A 22,729-nucleotide genomic window follows, 5' to 3' on the forward strand; every position below is an offset into this window, starting at 1 on the left:
TATATAGGTGTTTATACAGGCCATTTGTGAATACCTCTGTATTGCAGTCATTGTTGACAGTGGTAGCAGGGAATTTGCAACTGTTTATGGCATTGCTTATGAGGCTATAGTTTGCTTTGGAGAAATGTTTCATCCTTTCTGCTCTTGCCGTGGTGTCAGGTATAATCATAAATTTGATCAAGACTGAATTTTGATCTGATCTGACCATGGGGACAACACACAGGGGTTAGTGCAGAGACCCCCTATGTTGGTGAGTACTAAGTCTACAATATTTAACAAAGTCAAAGAATCTTAGGGTGTGTGTGTTTGTGCTCATGTATGACTTCCAATCGATGGAAAAATAATTGAAATCACACATGACCAAGGTGTTTGGCTGTGTAGAGAGTGACTCAAGTAGGTACAAGTAGGCAGAGTGGTACTTGTGGTTCATGGTGGGGACCTGTACCTAACAATGATATGGAAGGGGGTTTTACCTAATGTTAGTTGGACTTGGAGAACTGCTATGAAGTTGTACTGTTTGACCAGTCTTGAGGTGTATTTGTCTTTAATGAAGATGTATACACCTCTAACTTTGGTTCTTTCAAGCTCATTTTGATGAAAGAATGTGTGGAAGGCATTGTAGTCTTGCATGGCCAGGGGGCTGTCTGTGGCCTTGAATCATGTCTGTGTGACTGCACAGACATGGGAATCTTCCAAGATAAGGAGTGCTTTCAGTGAGTGCAGTTTCTGGTTTATACTTCTTGCATTAAGAAGTATAACTTTCAGTTTGTCTCTAGTGGATTCTTTTATGTTGGGAATTTAGTTGTTCTGACATTGCCTAAAAAGGCCACTAAGGTGGAGGGACGTACCTTTGCCAGTTACCAAAAGCCAAGAGAAGGCTGGTGAAGACCATATCTGGCAAAGCAGAATGGTCTGTCGACCATAACTTCCCAGGCTGACTGATACTGTATACCCCTGGATTGACAATAGAAGCTAAGCTAATTGTTGAAGTCAATCATGTTTTCTTTATATTGAGGCATCATCCTGGGTATAGGTGGAATGCTGCTTATGGCTAGGGACATACTTGCCTGGGACAGGTAGTCTGAGGGCTCAGTCATGTCTGTCTTCATATAGTACAGTGAGGTAAATCTCCAGTCATTCACTACAACATGGACTATGACAGAGTCATAATGGTACTTATTTAGAGATTGGAGTGTATGCATGATCTGATGGACCCTGGCACCTGACAGACAGCTGACCTTGACTTTCTCTTTGTCCAGCCTGGTGAGGGGGACATCTTTGTGTCTTATTATGGGGTCACTTATGAGCAGGACATTTGGTTTTGAGGTGTTTTGCCTGAGGGGTTTATTGGCTGAGACACTGTTGTGTGTATTATTATGTGTAGTGGATTCTGTTGGGTCTGCAGTGTGGGCAGTAGGTTTGCAATTGGGATGTATCTGATCTTCAGGTAGGTTTCTAGTGAGTACCTCTGTGTATGTGGATTTATGTGTTGTGAGCTTGTTATGTGCAAGAGGTGACGTGTGCTGACAACATGTTTGAAATCTGGTTTGTTGTTATGTGAAAGAATTGATTCCAAATTCATAGTATAGATACAGCTTTCATATGTAGTTATTAGTTTGTTTTAGCAGTAACCAGTTGTCAGTATACATGAGGTAATTACTACATTGCCTCAGGATGCCCATGTAAATCAGGCTGCCTGGAGAAATGGTGGGAAACTGTCTATCTATTATGGAAGGTATATACTATAATAACTGGAGGGAATTGAGCTAGATGGACCAGCTTTTGGTGTAAGCCTAACAAAATCTGTCTATTCTATGCAGGATTAGGGGTAGAAAAATGTGTCAATTTTTCACAATGCACAACTGAGTGGCTCCCAGGAAAGCAGTGCAATATCTGAACAGCTCCAGTAAACTGAGTGCAAACCTGGCCAAACATGAATGGAATACAAGCAAAGTTATACGATTAAAAAAAATAACAAAGGGAAAAGCCAAGAGTGAGCCTTATTCTGCTGTTGTGATTGTGATTTTTCTGCACATTGAATTTTTAGTACTTTTGCATTTTATAGCACAGGCACGATAAAGGCTTGCAAAAGTACTAAAAATTCAATGTGTAGAAAATCACAATCACAACAGCAGAAAAAACATGTTAAATACAGCAGTAACTCAGTAGAATACTCCAAAAAGACTGTAGACAACAAACCTTCCTAGTGTAAAGTAAGTGGTCTGGAACCCAAGTGCTTAAACCAGAACTAAGACACTTTCAAAATGACAGACACAATAAGCCTTCAACCAGCAATTCCCAGCTTAGAAAAGTGTAGGCTATCCTCTCCTGCTGTAAGAGTCTGCATCGCAAACCTCCCCAATATAAAATAACTGATTTGGAGGCAAGTGCTTAAACCATAGCAAAGAAACTTAGAACAACAGGCACAATAAGCATTCAACCAGCAATTCTCAGCTCAGAAGGCCAGAGGCTACCTTCTCTTCCAACAAGAGTGTAGACTATAAACCTTCTTAATGTAAGACAACTGGCCTAAATCCTAAGTGCTTAAACCAAAAGTAATAGGTTTAGAATAACAGTTACAATTTAAAGCGATACCAGATAAGCAGACCACCTACTTCCCAGGCTACGTACCCACAGAGTAGTGCACAACAACAGTTATCCCACTCCACAAAGGTGGCGCCACAATGGACCCTGGGAACTATCGCCCTATAAGCCTGACTAGCCTGGTCTGCAAGGTAATGGAGCACATCATCATGGAACTCCTTAACAGAAACATTGGACCCCACCCAGTTTGGCTTTGTTAAGGGCAGATTATGCCTCTTAAACCTGGTGGACTTCTTTGAGACAGTTACCAAGGCATTAGATGAGAGTAAGGAGGTCCACACAGCCTACATAGACCTCGCAAAGGCTTTCAACATCATTCCCCATTCTGGTATTATAGACAAATTCACCAAACTGAACATTAACCCATACGTCATGAGATGGGTTGCAAATTGGCTCACGGACAGAACCCAAACGGTGAGAGTTGCAGACTCTAGGTCCGACGCTAAACCGGTTACAAGTGGCGTCCCCCAGGGCTCAGTCCTAGGACCCCTTCTGTTCAGTATATACTTTTCAGAGGTACATTCAAGCACAGGAGGACTTTGGCTGACAAAGTTCACAGACAACTGCAAACTAGGGGCCATAATTGATTCTCCGGCTGATACAGACACCTTCCAGAAGGGTCTCACTGAGATGGATACCTGGTGTCAAAATCATGGCCTCAAGCTGAATGCCAAAAAGTGCATAGTCATCCCCTTTGGAAAAAACAAAGTACCCGCGAACTACCACATAGGTGGTAGTCCCCTAAATACAGAAAAAGTAATAAGGGATCTGGGGACCCAAGTAGATAGCAATCTCTCCTTTGATAATCATATTGCCAAGGTGGTTAGAAAATCCTTCTACGTGGCCCACCTAATCGCAAAAGGGTTCGCATCCAGAACAAAGGAGGTCATTGTGCCTCTCTACTCATCACTTATTAGACCCATTATAGAATACAGTGCCCCATTTGGAATGTACCTTACAAGACACCTGCAAAAGCTGGAAAGACCACAAAAGTACCTCAACAAGAGGATTACCGGCCTCAAACAGATGACCTATGCAGCCCGACTAAAGAAACTCCAGCTGTACTCGGTTGCATACCGCTTACTCAGAGGTGATCTCTGCTTGACATACAAGGCCATGTCCAACCCAGAATTGATGGATATGCTCCACCTAAAAAAACGCAAATAGCTGAGAGCAACACACTCTAAGGATATAAACCTTACCACAAAGATAAATAGGACATGCTGGAGGGATAGATTCCTGACCCAGAGACTCCCCATGCTTTGGAACAAGATTTCAATATACATCAGGCAGAGCCCCTCACTAGCACTCTTCAAGAGAAACATTGACGGGTGGATGGGAAACAGAAAATTTACCCCGGGGATGACTCCAGTGACTCTGCTGGTCAGAGGCACAGGGAATTAATCTAAGGGGGTGGCAAAAGCCAACACACTCTGGCTAGGCTTATAAATGCCCTTGGGCAGATAGCCTAGTACTTACCTATGAACCTATGAACCAGACAGATGACAATAACATATCCTTTAATCTAACCATATACATCATGTCATGGTTAGTAGGCCCTGTGTTATCTTGATGAGAAAGCCTTGTAGTCTGTCCAGCTGCTGCATGTGTCTGGCATGGTTCATGCAAAAGTGAGCATTATACTGTATTACTGTTCTGATCAGTTTGACTACAGTACTGTCATACAGTCCTGAGATCTGAATTTGATGGTGTGTCTTATGATGTGCCCCATGCATATGTACTGGAAAATATTAAAGAGAAAAGTTATGAAGTAATGACACACATTGCAGTTCCTGACATTACAACCCTTACAAGAGAATACACTAGAAGGTACTGACATGATGATGCTATCCACTGTATAATTTGGGAAGGCAGATATAAATGACAGGTACAATTATCAGTTCAACAACAAAAAAGCAGATACACTAGGCACTAATGTAGCTATGCACCCTGTGCATCAGACACAATGTTTTTGTATCCTTGAATGCAAAAGAGACAAAACAGAGATATGTCACAGGTATCATCACTTGCACAGGGTACTTGTAGGAGGGATCAGTAGGCATAGGCTGACACAAAAGGTGGGTGAGTGTGTGTGAGGGAGAAAGGAAAGCAAGCAGGATGTGTGTGTGTCTGTAGGGGTCCTCCATGTGAAAGTGGTGTGTGAGAGCCTGCATGAACACAGCCAATCTCAGTGCTAGCTCTAAGTCCTGGTATGGTGAAAAGGTGTGAACCGTGCATGGTAGAGGTGGCAGTTCATCATTGTTGCCCCCAGTGATGAGAACTGGCTCTGCCAGGAGTTGCACTGACACCTCCATGCCCAAGGTCAGATGCAGTGCTGCTTCCTGAGCATGACTGGTGTCTGCTGCATGTGCTCTCTTCACGGGAATACCCAGGACCATGGCCCCATGGCCTGCCATGCCTGGGTGTGGACAGCACACTCACGGATGGACCAGTGGAGGTTCTGCCAGTACAAGAGCATGATCAGCCACTTCCACATTGGCTATCAGCAGATGTTGTGGCTGACCTATGCCCATGAGGATGTTGTTCACCACCCAACAGACATTCCATCACAAACAATGCTCCTTCCATGACAGACACCCCTCAGTCACACCTTGTTACAACTTGTCATTCATCTGATCCAGTGAATCTGCAACAAGGTGTAGGCAGTCACGCATGTCAGACTGTGCCACATCCACAACCTTGAGCATTTGTCTGGAGCACTTTTCTGAACATGCCTGTATCTCCATGATGGCCCTAAAAATATGTTGAGATACACAAGAAGAGAAACCTACATCAGGTGGAGGAAGGACAGCAGGTCCCCTCTGAGCACTCTTGGCTATGGCCAGAATCAACAGGCATTGAAGCTGCAGTAGCCACACTTTCCTGCTCAATGTCATTGCCCTCCACCTGTCCTATATCTGTGGGCACAGTTGACTGGGTAGGTTTAGGCCTAATGGCTGTGTCCATGGAAAGAAAAGGGAGTGGCTGGATGTCACCCTCTGTGTCAGATTCAACCTCTGCATCCCTCAACTGTGCCTCAGCTTTGCCACCACCATCATCAGTGACTGTTGAGCTACTGACTTCAGGTGGCACAGGGCCCATACTCCCACTGTCATGATCACCTGCGATAAAAAGAGAGAAGCACAGGCACACATTAATAGCTGCACTACTATGGTGAAATATATGCTAAACATCTGACATTGCTGCCACTATTACAGGGGCATACAGTAATACAACCAACAGGTAAAATGACACATTATGATCTTTCTATTCATTGATTTGTAGTACTGTAATAACTTTATTTGGCATACCATCTGCAGGAGGGATATGTCACTGGATTCCTGACAATCATGAAATAAATTAAGCAACAGGTAAGGGCAACAGCATCACATTTAACAGTATGACAGGGGTAGATGTACTCCTCTATATCTAAATGATGTGTAAGTCAAGAAGAACCTGGCTGACAACTCCAAACTGAGCTTATCAGTTTACCAATCTTCACCCCCCCAAAAAAAAAAAGACATTTGACACAGAACTAATTTTATTTCAATTTTTTTACTATACAATAGTATTTAACTGGTCATATAAAAAAGCCTGCCTGGGAGCTCTACCTGGGACTGAGAAGGAGTGACGCAATTGTCAATGACATGATGTGGGCCACTCTGCTGTGAGTTTTCCTGTTGTAGAAGATTTGCCAGGAATTCCTCATTGGATGTGAGATGTGGTTCTGCAGCAGCCCCACCCCATGTTACTCTTTCGTGTCGGGCAACAGCAGATACAGGACTCCGTGTAGAGGTTGTCATGTCAGTGCCCACTTGGCACACCTGCACATAAGTTTGGCTGTGGCCATCCACAGAATTTATGTTAGCAGCAATGTGCTGCCATAGTCTCAGCCTCTGTGGCATAATGGGATGACCCCTTCCAAGAAGAAAAGCCCCATGTTAATGGAGTCAATATAGTATTTTTGGCCTCACAAAGGGGGAGTCTCTGCCTGAATGACTTTTTCTGTCCTAAAAGACAACAGAATGATAATACACAAAAGTATCACATAATTACAAAGTAACTGTTACCAGATAAAACACTTAAAGTACGCAGTCAGTAGTACCTACTGGAAAAACACAAAACATTCTACATATATGAAATACTAACAGGCAGGATGCAAAACAAGGAAAGTAGCAAGAGCAACATATCCTTGCATGTGGCATAGCAGTAACTGAACTGTGCTCCTTCTCAAACTAACAGTACATTCTAGTTTGTGACATAACAGTGACTTGTCTTTGCTCCCTCCACCCACAAAAGATCAGGCACATGAACCATCCGTTTTGCTAATAAAACACATTTGAAATGCAAAACATGAATTCCAAGGACCTGTTGATTAAACATTTGTACATATGTATCTCACAGCTTACTATTTTCATTATTGTCAATAATTTGTACCACAGAAATGGCTTGCCAAGCATGGCCATGCCATCAGTACACTTTTAACAAATGCATACAGATAGTGTGAAAGGCTTTGCTTCACATTATTCATTAATATATTCCAACATATGCATTATGTAGGTAACAAAGTGAGAGCATACCTGCTGGCATTCAACAATCCTCTGTAAAGATAACTTTGGAAATATTTTGCCTTTCTGAACATGTAGCAAGTATCCCCACCATCAGTTTATCTAGCTACACATCAGCCTTTTTATAACGGATTATTAATGGATTTCATCTGTCTTAAGCTGTGTTTCAGAGATGCTAATTACAGCATAAGCAGCTGAGCTGCATGCTAATCAACAAATCTGTTGGAGCTATTCAACAAGTTATAAAGCAACCATGTAGACCCCATGCCGTGTTTTCCTGTGGATTTCAAGAGTAGTGGAGTACAGACACAGAAAGTCTAAACAGATATAATTTTAGGAGCCACTGCTGCTTAACCCTATTTATATGTGCTACAGGCTGCAGGCAATGTTGCTGCTGATGCCATCGTCCTACGTTGAGAAGGAGAAGACTTTTCAGGCCACATTTAACTTATCACAACATACATGACATGGACATTGTACAGTTCTACAGGATGGACAGGGACACAATACAGGAACCCTGTGACCTCTGCCAGCCTTAACTCAGAGCCACAGCCTTTATTTCTCCATGTATTGGCTGTGTGCTGCTTGCATCACAGCCAGCTCTGAACTAACACTGCAGCAACTGCTGCATTTACAAGGTAAGTCCCAAACATGTACTGTATTGCATAATAATATTATGACATGTCCTGATATTTCATCACTTGGTATAGTAAGCAACTACAAGGTGGAAGATTTGTACAGAAATTAATGTAGCATGTGACAGCAGAGGTTTTTTTAACTTGTATGTGTTGATTAGCAAGTAATAGGCCTCAGGCCTCAAAGATTCAGACATTGACACCTGCCCAAAGTACTGATGATCCCTGCATGCCTTCAGTTTAACACCATGTATTTGTAAAGGGAAATGATAACATATAGAAGATAGAAAGTAATGGGACACATAGCAGTTTTTGGCTTCACCACCCTCACAAGATCAAACAGGTAGGTTGCAAAACAAAGAGAGTAAGAAGAGCAACATATCATTGTTTGTGCCATAACAGTAGCTCAACCAGGGTCCACCCTCCTTGAAAGAACATTATACCCTTGCATGTGCCATGACATGAACTCACCTTTTCTCCCCACCCCTAAAATGGCAGTCTAAGGTGGCTTGTGTCATCCAACCTGCCCTTCATTTGATAGCAACTGCAATATCACAGTGTTCCCAGGTAATATCCTCACACATTGTAAGGTAAATAACATAGAATGGCTTACACACTTCTTGTCTCTGAGTACTGGCCAGATAACTGATAAATGACCAAGAAACACAGAAAGGTAGGACACAGCTGTATAATTGCAAATAATAATCATAACAGATCATGTGATCACTAAGTGCGCTACCTCCAAATATATAAAATATAATACATTTACAAATAACATTCATGCTTTTATATCAGTGTACATTCAATTGCACTTCGTTGTGTGAGGAATTACATCATGTATTTGCTGCAAAGTTGTTGTGGGGCAAAGATGGATAAGTCTCTCCTCCTGTTTTCTGACATTGCATTGGAGTAAGAGTTAGGATCAGTCCTATGTATTCATATCTTTTGTGTACTAACATTTTCTACTGTGTATGTCATAGACTGATTTTCTGCATTTCAACTAATTCTCTATTTTTTATATTTTTTGTGGGTCAACTGTTTGCAGGATGCGCCTCTTAGAACAAACAGCTTTGGCTATGCACCTCTCATTTGCACATAGAGTAGCAGTGCGCAAAGTGAATGAATGGGCCACTGAGATAGTAGACAGGATCCAGACAGCCACAAACATACACCGGATGCATTAAAGACTATTTACCATCATGCCAACACATTTCCTGGTAGTGCACACTCTCACACAATGTATTTGTGAGATGGTAAGCAATGCTCAACACTTTCAGATGTTGCAAAACCATAAAGTGTGCACTCCCAGTAAGTGCAATGCATGCAATTGGTGGGAAAACATCATTCTACATTGGTCTTGGTCTGTGGTAGGAATAGCAGGCATTCCTGAAGAGGTTTTAAGATTCCATACTCAAAGATGGAGTGTCCAGGAGTCTGAAGTATTTGTTGGACTCCTAGTGATTGAACAAGGGCCCAGGCTTTTGCAGAAGGACTATCATGACTTGGATTAGAAGGCAGAGGTATGGAATTGTCTGGACCAGGCTCTGACCAGTGCTACCGGTATCCCCCACACTGGTGAACAATGTAAGAATCACTACAGAGACCTCAGGATGAGGAAAAGGGATACCCTTGACCATTGGATTGACAAATGTAGGACTGGGAGCACCCCACTGATGTGCAAGTATCACTTACAGAGACTACTCGTAAGAGTTAAAAGTTGGATGTAGTCAGGATTGGTATGCTTAATGGTATTCTGTTTTTTCCACAGCTGTCACAGACTGAGAACTGAATGTGTGAACTCATGCTGCTAGACTGGCATTGAGGCAAGATGCATGGGGTATATATGCATTCCAACACTAGGGTTATTTTAGTATTAAAAGTTACGACACATTAATTGGTTAATTATACAGTTGTATCAAATTGAGCATTAATTTCTCAACTGTAATAGGAAATTATGCATGCATTACTCTGGAGCCCAAAACAGTAGTTCAGTATTATAGAGCACTTCTAGGTTGTGCCTTCAAAATCCTCAGTTCCCAAATATACAATACTGTAAAGTTTTCATTGATATTGCAATGTAATGTCAGAGATCTAAAGCGGTGTCATCACTGGCGTGCTGAAAATTGTAATCAGCATACTTGGAACATGCATATGTGCAATATAGCCACACATCAAGGATTGCTTGCTGCAATCTGTAGTATATTGTGCATCTCTTAGGAGCTGGGTAGTCTAAACAGTAAACAGGGTATTTGTTAGAAGTTGGTAGTCTTAAAAGCAAAAGGAACAGAAAAGAGTCAAATAATTGTATCAATGCTTTGTATGTTACATATGACATTACTAATGTTCTCCCTTTATTTCTCTCACCCCAACCCTATTCTCTCTTTTTTTGTTTATTTTTTTATTTTTTTCCTACAGCACAGTGGGGTAGGCCTGTCCCATGGGATCCTTCTGCCCCCATTCCACTTGCTACAGCACCACTGCCCAGCATGTCTGGTACACAACCTGGTATCACCACCTCTGATGCCCCTGCACTACCCGGCCCCTCAGGTAGTTCTGCCCTGCAGGATAGGCCAGTGGTTCCCTCTGATAGTAGTGGCAGAGGTGGTGAGTTTATCACTCACAACGAACTACCAGGGTTGGTATGTAGGACTGTGCACCCACAGTTACTGCATACCTACACAGGCTGGAGACATTCCTCTCCATTCTTGTATTAAATAACACAAGAAGATGCAGATGTCATATATTGCAGCCATTGGCACAGTGAGGTGACAGTGATGACAGTCCAGTGGGTGATGATTCTCACTGTCATCCAACTTGACATCCATGGGTTTGCGATGTCCCCACCCTCATCTCAACCATGGTGTTCACCCACCTCTTGTGTCCTTCACCATCCCTGTTGCTTGTCTTGTTTGTCTTGTCTGTCTGCAATTGCTTCTTCAACAGCCCAACTTGCCTCACCCAGACATTCCTACAGCCTTTCCCTAACATTCCTCTCTCTCTCAAAAAAAAAAGAGTTCCTGTCCCACAAAAAAAAAAGTCCCATACATAGCTGTCCATTTTGCACATATGTCTTCATGACACACTTGATTCAGTCCAGTTCCCTATATAACAGATTGTGTTATGGTCACTCCTGTCTCTGGAGGTGACAGTCCAAACTCCGCTAAATTTGTGAATATATGTTCATGTTTTATTGTTGAAGAAATAGATAGCTATGATACATTCCTACATCCTTTCTGTACATTCCTGTCTTCCTTTCACTTTGTTTTCCCCTTGCTTGCTCCCCATTTCACAACTTTCCTGTCTTTCCCACACCTATACTTAACACCTACTGACACAGAATTAGTGACATGATATGCCCTATCTTAGTAGTTATTGTAAAGTCTTTGCTTTTAATTGTAGTGCAATGCCGCTTAGTGTATGTTTGTGTGACAGCCAATATTATTAATTGAATGCATCCAATTTATGTCTGTGATTGCCAGGGGCTGTCTATTACCTAGGTGGTCCATTTTTCCAGTTTGTGTGCTGCTGAGCTTCATGCAAGCCAGGTGAGCAAAGCTAAGCACGTTTATGCCAAGTGGGGCATCGAGCAAACACTGGCAAAATATAAATAAATAAATAAATAAAACAAATGGGAGATTGTCCAGATTTTGCAGAATGTCCAGATGTTTGCATTATATTTTTGGGCTATTCCTTGTAAAATGTGTGGTTTACTGGGAAATCACTGAAGATTGAAGTCAATAAATAATGACATACACTTCAGTTTCTTACTTCATATCCTTCAGAACATGCATGCTAATACAAATCCTATTATTCTATATATTATTCTACCTACTTTCTATGGTTATCAGGCCAATATAGTAAATCTGTTCCTATTTTTGACCCTTTGTCCCCCCATTAGTTTAGTGTTTGTACAGATTTCTTGCACTGAATGATTGGGTGGTACGATCTACATTGTCAATCTACAGATTTTGCAGAAAGCAACACAGGTGTGAGCTACAAAACCTTGCTTACACGTGTCGAACATTATTAATATTCATGGCGTGATGATGAGTGATGAGCAGTATAGTGTATGCAAAAACAATCCACGTAGGCTCTGCGAGGAATCTACATGGAGTTTATTGAATCCTATAGATAGAATCTTCTGTGGTATTGTACAGTGTCTGGGTACTTTCTTACTACATAATTCTATGGAAATTGCAATTCATTTATAAAGGCATCATAAATACCTGGGGCCAATATTTGAAATATCTTAATTAAGATAAAAGGATAACTATGGCATTGTCTTTGTTCATGTTAAAAAGATAACAATAAAAAGATTATCTGTCTTAGATCCTAGTAGTAGGATATAGTGGGATTATTGAATCTCCCTTCTAGCAGGTATAGGGGAAAGCACACCTGCTTAGTGCCAATTGTCCATCACCTCATATGACACCTGCATATGACTACAACATTGATACATTGTGTCAGTGACTAAGTACATAGTATCGTACACAGGTGACTCTTATCTTTACTCTGGAGTAATGACATGTGCCAACTAGTCAGTGCTTTTCTCCTGATGGCCTCCTTTTCTCTTTCTGGGGAATACAAGTATGGAGCAGGTGACTTTCCTTCATTATCAGGTCTTTTACAGTCCTCTTGGAATTCCCCATCCCAAAAAGTAATAATAATAATAATAATAATAATAATAATGTTAAAATGTACATGATTAAAAGAAAGAATTAGAAATAACTTTGTGAAATGCCATGATTTAGAACATTTCTTCTGTATGGAAGATTTCAAACTCTGTATAATTACTGAAACCTCCAATGGATCTTTTTGAGTTTGTAATATAAACTTACACTGGCAGTGGCCTCGGCCTTTTTAAAAAAATAAATTTATCACCTTACAATTCAAACAAATGTTCTTATCTCTAGAACCATAAGTGATACTGAAAAATGTAAATGGCAAAACTATTTACACAAAGTAATCTTTAGAGTGGTTGCATTCATTTAATTGTAGCTTTTAAGCTGGAATTTATAAGCCACAATAACATGGCAGATATTATATTTTAATGCTGTATAAACAGCTTATGATATCCCAGTAACCATTCAAGCAATACATATACTGTCAACAGCATTTTCTTCATACAGTTTTAGGCTTTCATTTGAGGATAAACATTTCTGGCTGTGTCATTTGAGTGTTGAGATATTTAGAGATGTTGTTGAGTTATTACAATGCAAACAAATAGTATACAAATAATATTTGATATCTTTTTAGATGCACTAGATAGGGGTCAAATATCCATACAGTTGTGTTTACCATCATGTATGCATTAAGGAAGTAATAATGCCCAAGAGGGTGTGTGTTAATGTGTAATTAATGCCCACCCAGGGGTATTGTGAAGCCCGACACTGCAGGCAGAGGGCCTCTACACTCCTGGAAGGACATTAATTACACATTAACATACACCCTGGATGGCATTATTGTGCTTAGAGAATGGGGTCTCTGTAAACTTGTTGTGTTTTACTTATTTATATTTTTTATCATTATATTATTTTTTATATATATTTTGGATGTATAATAGTTCCTCCACCTAATGTTCAAAGTTGCTATACCTGCTCTTGGTATCAAACTGAACTCTGCTTATGTATTATTGTTTTAAGTTGGATTATTATTATTTTTTTTTTTTTTGCTTTGCTTTTATTGTGACTTTACGTATCATTTAGCTCATATTATTGAAACTACTGTGTACTTTTCGTTGTTTTAAAGGTAGATACTTTGCTTTATCAGCTGTGTTCCTACTGCTGTATTTTAAATGTTAATATCGAGCAATTAGCAGCGAACTAATTTAACTGCTCACTGTATGCTTAAACTGGGATGCAATGTAATTCCTTGCAGTTTGCAGACAATCAGCTGCTATAGTGTAGTAATACCTTGCACTATATATTCTGTTGTAGTTATACTGTCCTATGTTACAGTGATGGCTCACCCAGGCCAAGCTGGATATTGTACATTAATCTTGGTTGTGCACTGTATGTATGCCAAGATGCTTGTTGTATTTGTTTGAACATATTTTTACTGTGAAGTTAGTGCTTAGAGTTTTTAATTTAACTTAGTAACTGTAGTGTTATTAGGCTGTTTTACTTATTTCCCTTCCACTCCTTTCTTATATTGCACCAGTTATAAATACAGCCTTACCACCTCTAGCACTTCCCTTGTCAGCTTTTCCTAATCTTTTTTTTTATTTCCATTTACAGTTGTCAGCTAATACAAACACTGTGAGAAATCCCTATAACAGTTCTCTAACAGCAAGCTGCATCTGCAAAAGTCTGTGGCCAGTTTACTTAAAGTAAAAGAACATTACAGTGTATGTTAATGCTTTAACCATTCTATGATTGTAAATTTCATTCAAATGTATTCAGGGAGTGCACACTACTGGTAGACCCCATCCCCATCCTCACCAGAGATCTCTCTAAACCCAATATTTTCTAGTTTGGAATCATTGTTTTACTCAGTCTTCTCCTTCCCCAGTATACTTGTCCATATTTCTCACACTCCATACTCAGTCCTGGCATATGGTTTCTATTTCTCTAAGAATTCCTACTCTACAAAATTGTCAGCTGCATAGATACTCTTCACAGTACCTGGTAGTCTAAGTGACTGACTGTTCCTTGCTGTGCAGTTATAGAACTTGGCTCTGCCCGCTCCATTCCAGCCTCACTACGCTCGGGCTTCACTTCACTCCCCTACCCTGCCCCCATTCCCTCCTGCCCCCAAATCAGTTGAAATTATTCTAAACCTAACCACTCCCACTCACACATATGTATCAATCACCACCTATACAATTTTGAATTATAAAGTAGCTCACATTTCCACATTAACCTTAACAATCTCCATCCATTACCACACATATATTAACTTTTAACCAATCCCTACCCTTTTTATATTAACTTTTAACCAATCCCTACCCTTTTTACCATTACAAAATACTATCAATACAATGTATATTACTAACTGTGCCAACTGCTGCTCACTTAAACTAGCATTCAAAAATTGTCTCCCCTCACACTTTTCATAAAACTACATCTACTATTTCTCATTTCTCCACACCTAATTGATTACTCTGTCTTAATATCTCCATCCATCTTAAATATAACAGAACTCCATCGCACCTCATAGAGACTACACTATAGTAAGCCAAACCCCAAAAAATACAATTTTTAAGTTTCATAAGCATATATCAACATTCATCCAGACACTAGTAACCATAGCTACCAAACGTATTATAAGTGAAGACATTCCCCCAAATCCAGGCCCACTGAATACCTCCTCCCACTTCCTCAAATACAAGATATAACCAATCTCTCACAAAAAGGCTCCAAAATACTAATCCTAAATCTAAATCTGTGAAGTGTAGTCAACAAAGTTCAAGAATTACACCCCACTCTATTCCATTATAACCCTGATATTGCTGTTTAAATGGAAACCTGGTTAAAAGCACACATTACTGACAATGAAATTACACTACCTGGTTACAACATTATTAGAGCAGACAGGAAGGTAAAAAGAATTGGAGGGGTAGCCATCTTATTTAAGAGTAGTCTCGCACTTTCTCCACAAAGCCTAAATTTAGACAACCTCAAAAACATATAAATCCTACCTACTAAACTTCAACTTAACCAAAACAAATTCATATCATTATAGCTACTTATATCCCACCTGGAAATAGCATATCCACTATAGAGCACATCATCCAGTCTATATCAAATTCCTTAGCCCAGGAAACTATCATTATGGGCGACTTTAATACAGACTGTACAACTTGTAATTCACACAACCCTAGCAATCAAATCAGCCTCTATGGCTTCACACAACTCATTCAAGCTCCTACACGGATAGATAAAAAACGATGTAACCATCAGTCTATACTGGAATGGACACTAACCAACAAACCTCAGAATTATCAGGTTAGTGGCTGCTTACCTGACAGCCTTAGTGTCCATATGCCAACCTATCTGTCGAGAAAAAACCTCAGTACTGTCAAACTCACCACCTTCCATCAAATCCACAGTAAAAAAAAAACGTTGACCCCCCAAGATCTAATCAATACCCTAAAAAAATTGAATTGATCTCTACTAAAAAACCTGCCCTGTGATGCTGCAGTAGATTATTTCAATAGTATCTTCCTTGAAATTCTAAACAAATTGCCCCCATATCAATTCGCATTAAAGCCACATACACACCATGGCTAACTAATGACACCAGAATGTGCCTTAAGAAAAGAGACAAAGCTTGGTAAACATGGCTCACCATCAACTGCATCACATTCCAGTAAATTAGAAACAAGGCTAAACACCAAATCAACCTAGATAAAAAGAACTTCCACTATAACCTGCAACATAAACACCAGCATACCCCCCAAAATTTTGGAGTACCATAAATGTTGTTCTCCACCTGGGACATTCCAATACCCCTTCCCCCAACTTACCACACTCTCCTACCACCGTTGCAGAAGAATTCAATAAATACTTCACTGAAAGTGCAATAGCTCTAATTAAAAGTAAGTCCACAGAACCATCACTAGCCTCTAAACCTCTCAATATTAACTCCAACTCCTTCTCCTTTCAGCCTGTTCCCACAGCTACCATTAAGAAACTACTGAAAAAGCTCAAACCTTCTTCAATAGCAGCTGAGAAGCTACCAGTTGAATATTTAAAAATAACAGCTGAAGCCATATCTTATCCAGTGTCGATCCTTATTAATAGGTCCATAGCAGAACAACATGTCCCAGCAAAATGGAAAATCACACACATTATCCCCTTACACAAAGATGGGAATTCCACTGAGCTGAACAACTACAGACCAATTGCTATTCTCTCTCCATCTCTCCACTATCTAAACTCCTCGAAAGATGTATCCACTTTCAAATGATTCATTATCCTACCTTCAACAACATGTTAGCAACATGGCAACATGGTTTCAGGCCCCAGCATAGTGCCACAACTGAACTCCTCAGTTTCACCAATACCATAAACCAACTCAGAAACAATGGTAAAATAATCTCTGCTAACTTTCTACATATGTCCAAGGCCTTTGATATGGTCTCCCACCCCAAACTATTAAATACACTCTATAAATTGAACCTCAGCCCATATGCACTTCAGTGCCATCTACAGGACCGTCAACAATCTGTAAAATGTCTTAATGTCCTATCCCCCCTTCCCATCACACTTGGAGTACCTCAAGACTCAGTTCTTTGGCTGCTACTCTTCACTATTTTTACAAACAACCTCCATAGTGCTACCCCATTGGCTTCACCTATCCAATATGCAGAGGACACAACACTTATATGTGCCACTAATAACCTGCAACACCTCCAAGATATAACCCAAAAATCATTCTCAGATACCAAGCTATGGCTCTCTAACTATCAGCTCATACTCAACTCCAATAAAACAAAACTCATGATCTACCAACCCACAAGACCCCCTCCCCAGCACCTTCTACATTACAGGTAGGAATAATACTAAAATGAATGCTGATTCACAAACAAAACTACTAGGTCTAATAATAGATAACAACCTAAGATTTGATCTACATATAGCACAAACAATTAAGAAAGTTCACAAAAAATGGGTACTCTTTACAGAAATAAAAATTATCTAACTAACACCCCTATGGTTGCCATTACTAGAACACATCTTCTAGCAACACTTCTGTATGCATCCCCAATTCTCACCAACCTTAAAAAGACAGATTTAATTAAACCTGAAATGTGCTACAATAACATAGCTAAATTTGCAACTGACTGCCCACATCATATCCACCACTGTCATTCCTTAAAGAAACTCTCCTGGTTAGAACTCCCACAACTTCTATCCTATAACCAATTAACCTTAGCACACAAACTAATATATCAACCTGAAAAAAAATCCTGTCCTTCTAAATAATCTCCAGCCCCATACCACAAATAGAAGTCTTTGCTCAACAAACAAATCTCTACTACAAATGTCCAAATCCATTACTTTGAGAAACTATTTTTTTATTTTATTTTATTTTATTTTACATTTGTTGACCGGGCTAGTCTAGCTGGATATATTTCCATTTTCAGTAGAGGCCCATGGAGAAAAGCTCCACACAGGTATACAAAGTATAAAATATTGTTACATGGTGAAAAAAAGGATTAAAAATCAAAAATAAAAACAAGTAGTTAGTACATTCTTGAGATAAAAATACTGAAGAAACGTTAAAGTAAAACAGAGTAAAGTTTAAGAGAGCTAGAACAGATATAATACAGTAAGAGTTATGTACAATAGATAAAACACTTGAGAAACAGTACAGAGAGCAGAATACAGCTTAAGACAGCTCAAAAACAGAATAGTAAGAGTTATGTACAATAGATCATATGAGATAGAATTATTTAAACACTAGGTTGATTAGAGTTTAGAAAGAGTCAGTCTTATTTACAAGTCAAAAGCATGTAGAAGTTTGGAAGTATGGCAAGAAGAGGAAGAAAGAGGGGTGAAGAGGATGGTTAGTCAAGGTTACTACAAGGGCATAGCCAGTGCATTTGGAGGTGTTTTCTAAGTTTTTGTTTAAAGATTGGCAAGGATGTAGTTAGAGTTAGTTCAGTGGGTAGTAGGTTCCAGAGTTTTCCTGTTGTGTTGGTAAACAGAGAGTCACCAGCTGCATTATTAGACTTTGTTAAACTGGCAAGAAGTTTGCTAGAAGAACATAGGGAGTTCAGATTATTATATGGGACTATGAGTTTTGAAAGTATAGGGGTATTATTGGGTTGGTAAAATATCTTGTGGGCAATTGTGAGTTGGGGGATAATCAGATGGTTTTGGAATTCGAGCCAATTTAGTTGTCTAAGATTTGAACAGTGATGGGTTCTGAAGGGATTGCCAGTAGCAAATCTAGCAATGTTATTATAGGAGGTTGCTAATTTGTTAAGGTTGGTTTTCTTAAGGTTGGTAAATATAGGTGAAGCATATAGGAGGGTTGAGATTAGATGGGAATGAGCAATCTTGGCTCTGGCTGCTGAGGTTAAAAAGGGTTTTATTCTGTATAGGGAGCCTATTTTTCTGTTTACTGTTTTAATGGTATTGTTTATATGGTAATCAAATGAGAGATTATTATCAATGGTTATTCCTAGAAGTTTAGTGGTAGTGTCAGGGAGAATAATAGTACCATTATTTGAAGAGATAGAGAAGTCTAAAGGGGAAGACCTAGAAGTGGGTGTAAAGAGAAGGAGTTTTGTTTTTTAGCATTAAGAAGGAGACAGCATTTGCAAAACCATGTTTCTACAGTGTTGAAAACATCTTGAGTAAGAGAATATAGTTCAGATGGAGAGGTTGATGAGCATATTAGTGTGGAGTCATCTGCATATTGAATACAAGTGGCTTGTGGAATTGCTACATGGAGATCATTAATAAATAAGGAGAAGAGAAGTGGTCCAAGAATAGAGCCCTGAGGGACCCCAATAGTAACAGGTAACAAGGATGAGACTTGATTTTCCCAGAGGACTGCTTGTTGTCTATTGCTGAGGTATGATGTGAACCATTTTAAGGCTAGAGAATCAAAGGAGAGATATTCCAGAATATTGATTAAGAGGGTATGGTTAACCATGTCGAAAGCTTTAGAGAGGTCAATGAAGAGTGCAGATGAGAGGAGGTTTTTGTTACGGTTTCTATTGATGGTATCTGTGAAGGATAGAAGGGCAGTAGTGGTACTATGAGATGGTCTAAAGCCATGTTGACAGTGTGCTATTAGGTTGTGTTGAGAGAGATGGCATAGGAGTTGTTTGTGAATGCATTTTTCCATACTTTTTGCTAGGGGTGATAAGAGAGCAATTGGCCGATAGTTAGAGTAATCATTAGAGTTCCTGCCTTTATGTAAGGGGATAATGTGGGAGATTTTCCAAATATCTGGGATGGTACCTTCTTGGATTGTCCTATTTATAAGGATAGATATAGGGTTAGCAATTTCCTTAGCTGCTTTTTGGAGAAATTGGGAAAGAAGTTGGTCAGCAGATGGAGTACATGGTTTAAGTTTTAGAATAAGTTTAAAGATGAGAGAAGTAGAGATGGGTTGTAGTTTGAATTTCAAGAAAGAGTGGGGTAAGTCGATGGGAATGCTGGAGTTTTCTGAAATAAGTTGAGTAGCTAGAGATTATATAGTGTCAGTAAAGAAAGAGTTGAAGGTATTGGCAGTTAGATGGGGAGTATTTGGATCTGCATCAAGTGGGGTGGGTGTTCAGGAGTTACCTGGGGAAAGGAGCTTATTAATGCAAGACCAGAACTGTTGGGGATTATTTTGATGAGTTTGCTGAAGTTTACAATAGTAGTTTTTTTTATCTGTAAGTATAGCTTTTTTTGTGCTGTTTCTAAGCTGTCTAAAATATAGGTGATCAGAGCTATTTCTATAGGTTCTCCACTTAGTCCAGACTTTGTTCCTAAGTAGAATTTGATTCCTAGTTTCATTAGAAAGCCATGGGGCTGGGTTGGACTTCATTCTAATGGAACGTTTGGGAGCATGCTTATCCAGGATAAACAAGAAAGCAGTGTTAAAATACTGTACTGCCTCTTCAAGTGGGAGGGATTTTAATGGGTTCCAGTTGCATGCTTTAAGGTCAGTTTGAAATAATTATGCCTTAAAGTGTTTGGTAGAGCATGCTGTTCTAATGGTGGGGAGGTTTGGGAAGTCTTTCTTTTCTCTAGTAATGTAGGTCAAGGAATGATCACTTACATCATCAGGCAGGGTTCCTATTTTGTAAGATTGTTTCACTTTGTTTATGAGAATCCAGTCTAATGTACTCTCTTTTTTGTTAGGTTTGTTAATCCTGGTTGTAGAGGTTATAGTTTGGGTAAATCCATGGAGGTTAATATGAGAGGTAGGATTTTCAGCACTAACACTTTTCCAGTCCATGTTAAAGTCACCTAGTATTATAGTTTCTTGGGGGTAAGTAGAAGACAGCCAGCTATAACTACAATGTCTATACTACAAAAAGGAATTATATCAGATGATTGTATAATACAAATGTCAGCTATAATAGCATAGAACATAACTTCTGGTGTACTGTATGTCTTTTATATATTTTTTGTATAATTTCTTGTATAAGTTTTTGTATAATCTCTGTAAGTGGATCTTTTCTTCCCGGGCCTTCTCTGAAAATAGGTCTTATCCCAGTCAGACTTTCCCGGTAACCAAATGTAAAATAAATAAATAAATAAATAAATATGTAAATGGTGTTAGAGGAATCATTTTATATATAAAATGTATAATTTTTAAAAATATCTAGATATTTGCTTTATTTTTTAGTCCATTACTGCTAAAATGGTTTCTTGCCAGTCATTGGGTATTGAAGTCACTAAACAATGACATACATTTGACTTTCAGACTTTATTTCCTTCAGACAATTCATGTCAACACAAATCATGTTATTTAACCTACATTTTTAAGTATGCCATTTAAAATCTGTTTCTATTTTACTTTGCAAGTTAAGGTCCATTCAAAGTCCATTGCAGTTGACTTGTGTGTGTGTTCCATAGCAGTTGACTTGTGATGTGTGTGTGTGTGTGTGTGTGTGTGTGTGTGTGTGTGTGTGTGTGTGTGTGTGTGTGTGTGTGTGTGTGTGTGTTCCATTGTAGTTGACTTGCTGTGTTTGTTCTGTTTCAGTTGACCTGCTGTGTGTGTGTGTGTGTGTGTGTGTGTGTTCCATTGTAGTTGACTTGCTGTGTTTGTTCTGTTTCAGTTGACCTGCTGTGTGTGTGTGTTCCATTGTAGTTGACTTGCTGTGTGTATGTGTGTGTGTGTGTGTGTGTGTGTGTGTGTGTGTGTTCAGTTGCAGTTGACTTGCTATGTATGTCTGCTGTGTGTGTGTGTTCCATTGCAGTTGATTTGTGGTGCATGTGTGTGTGTGTGTGTGTGTGTGTGTGTGTGTGTGTGTGTGTGTGTGTGTGTGTGTGTGTTCCTTTGCAGTTGACCTGCCATGTGTGTGTGTGTTCCATTGCAGTTGACTTGCTGTGTGTGTTCCGTTGCAGTTGACTTGCTGTGTGTTTGTGTTCCATTGTAGTTGACTTGCTGTGTGTGTTCCATTGCAGTTGACTTGCTGTGTGTGTGTGTGTGTGTGTGTGTGTGTGTGTGTGTGTGTGTGTGTGTGTGTGTGTTCCATTGCAGTTGACTTGTGTATGTGTGTGTGTGTGTGTGTGTGTGTGTGTGTGTGTGTGTGTGTGTGTGTGTGTGTGTGTATGTGTGTGTAAAATGCCCCAGGTACGTGTAGGCTCAAACCCTTTACCTTGGGTACAAGAGGCAAGAGCCCAAATTCTCTACCTATAGCACCACTTGTGATTCAAGGAGTTAAGTCCATAGCTCCTAACTGTCCAAAGTTTCACAGAGTATCTGGAATGTTTGGCTCATACTCTTGGTCTGTGTTTCTGTTACAATTTGTGGTGTTCTGGCAAATAAGTGAGAACTGAATTTATTAAATATAGCTGTTTAAGTTTCAGTCTTCTTATCTTTCAGGAAATGCATGCTAACACCAAAACATTTTATTCTTACAATTTTCTAAGATTATACAAGTAATGTTTAAAATGTGTCCTGCTCCCTGGTTTTAGGCCTTTGTCCCCCCCCCCCCCAATAAATATTGGCTTTTTCCAGATTTCTTGTGCTGCAAAGTTCTTCAGGAGAAGAGAAGCTTAGTGTTGTTTATATCAAGTATGTTTGCATTGTTAATACCACAACAGGTATTATACTTGCTTTTAATGCAGAAGGTTGTGGGGTTTACTCCATCAGTATGTAGCTAGATTACTGATACTGTATTGTATTGTACTTTTAAAGGGGGGTGGATGCTGCAATCTTGACAATGTCCTCTTTGGCAGAGGTACCTAGTAACTATGAATCTGTTATCAGTTTGCCATTCATTCCCTATTGCAATATTAC

Source organism: Protopterus annectens, chromosome 5.part0 (assembly GCF_019279795.1).
Source record: "Protopterus annectens isolate FY-2018-M chromosome 5.part0, PAN1.0, whole genome shotgun sequence".
NCBI classification, from domain to species: domain Eukaryota; kingdom Metazoa; phylum Chordata; order Ceratodontiformes; family Protopteridae; genus Protopterus; species Protopterus annectens.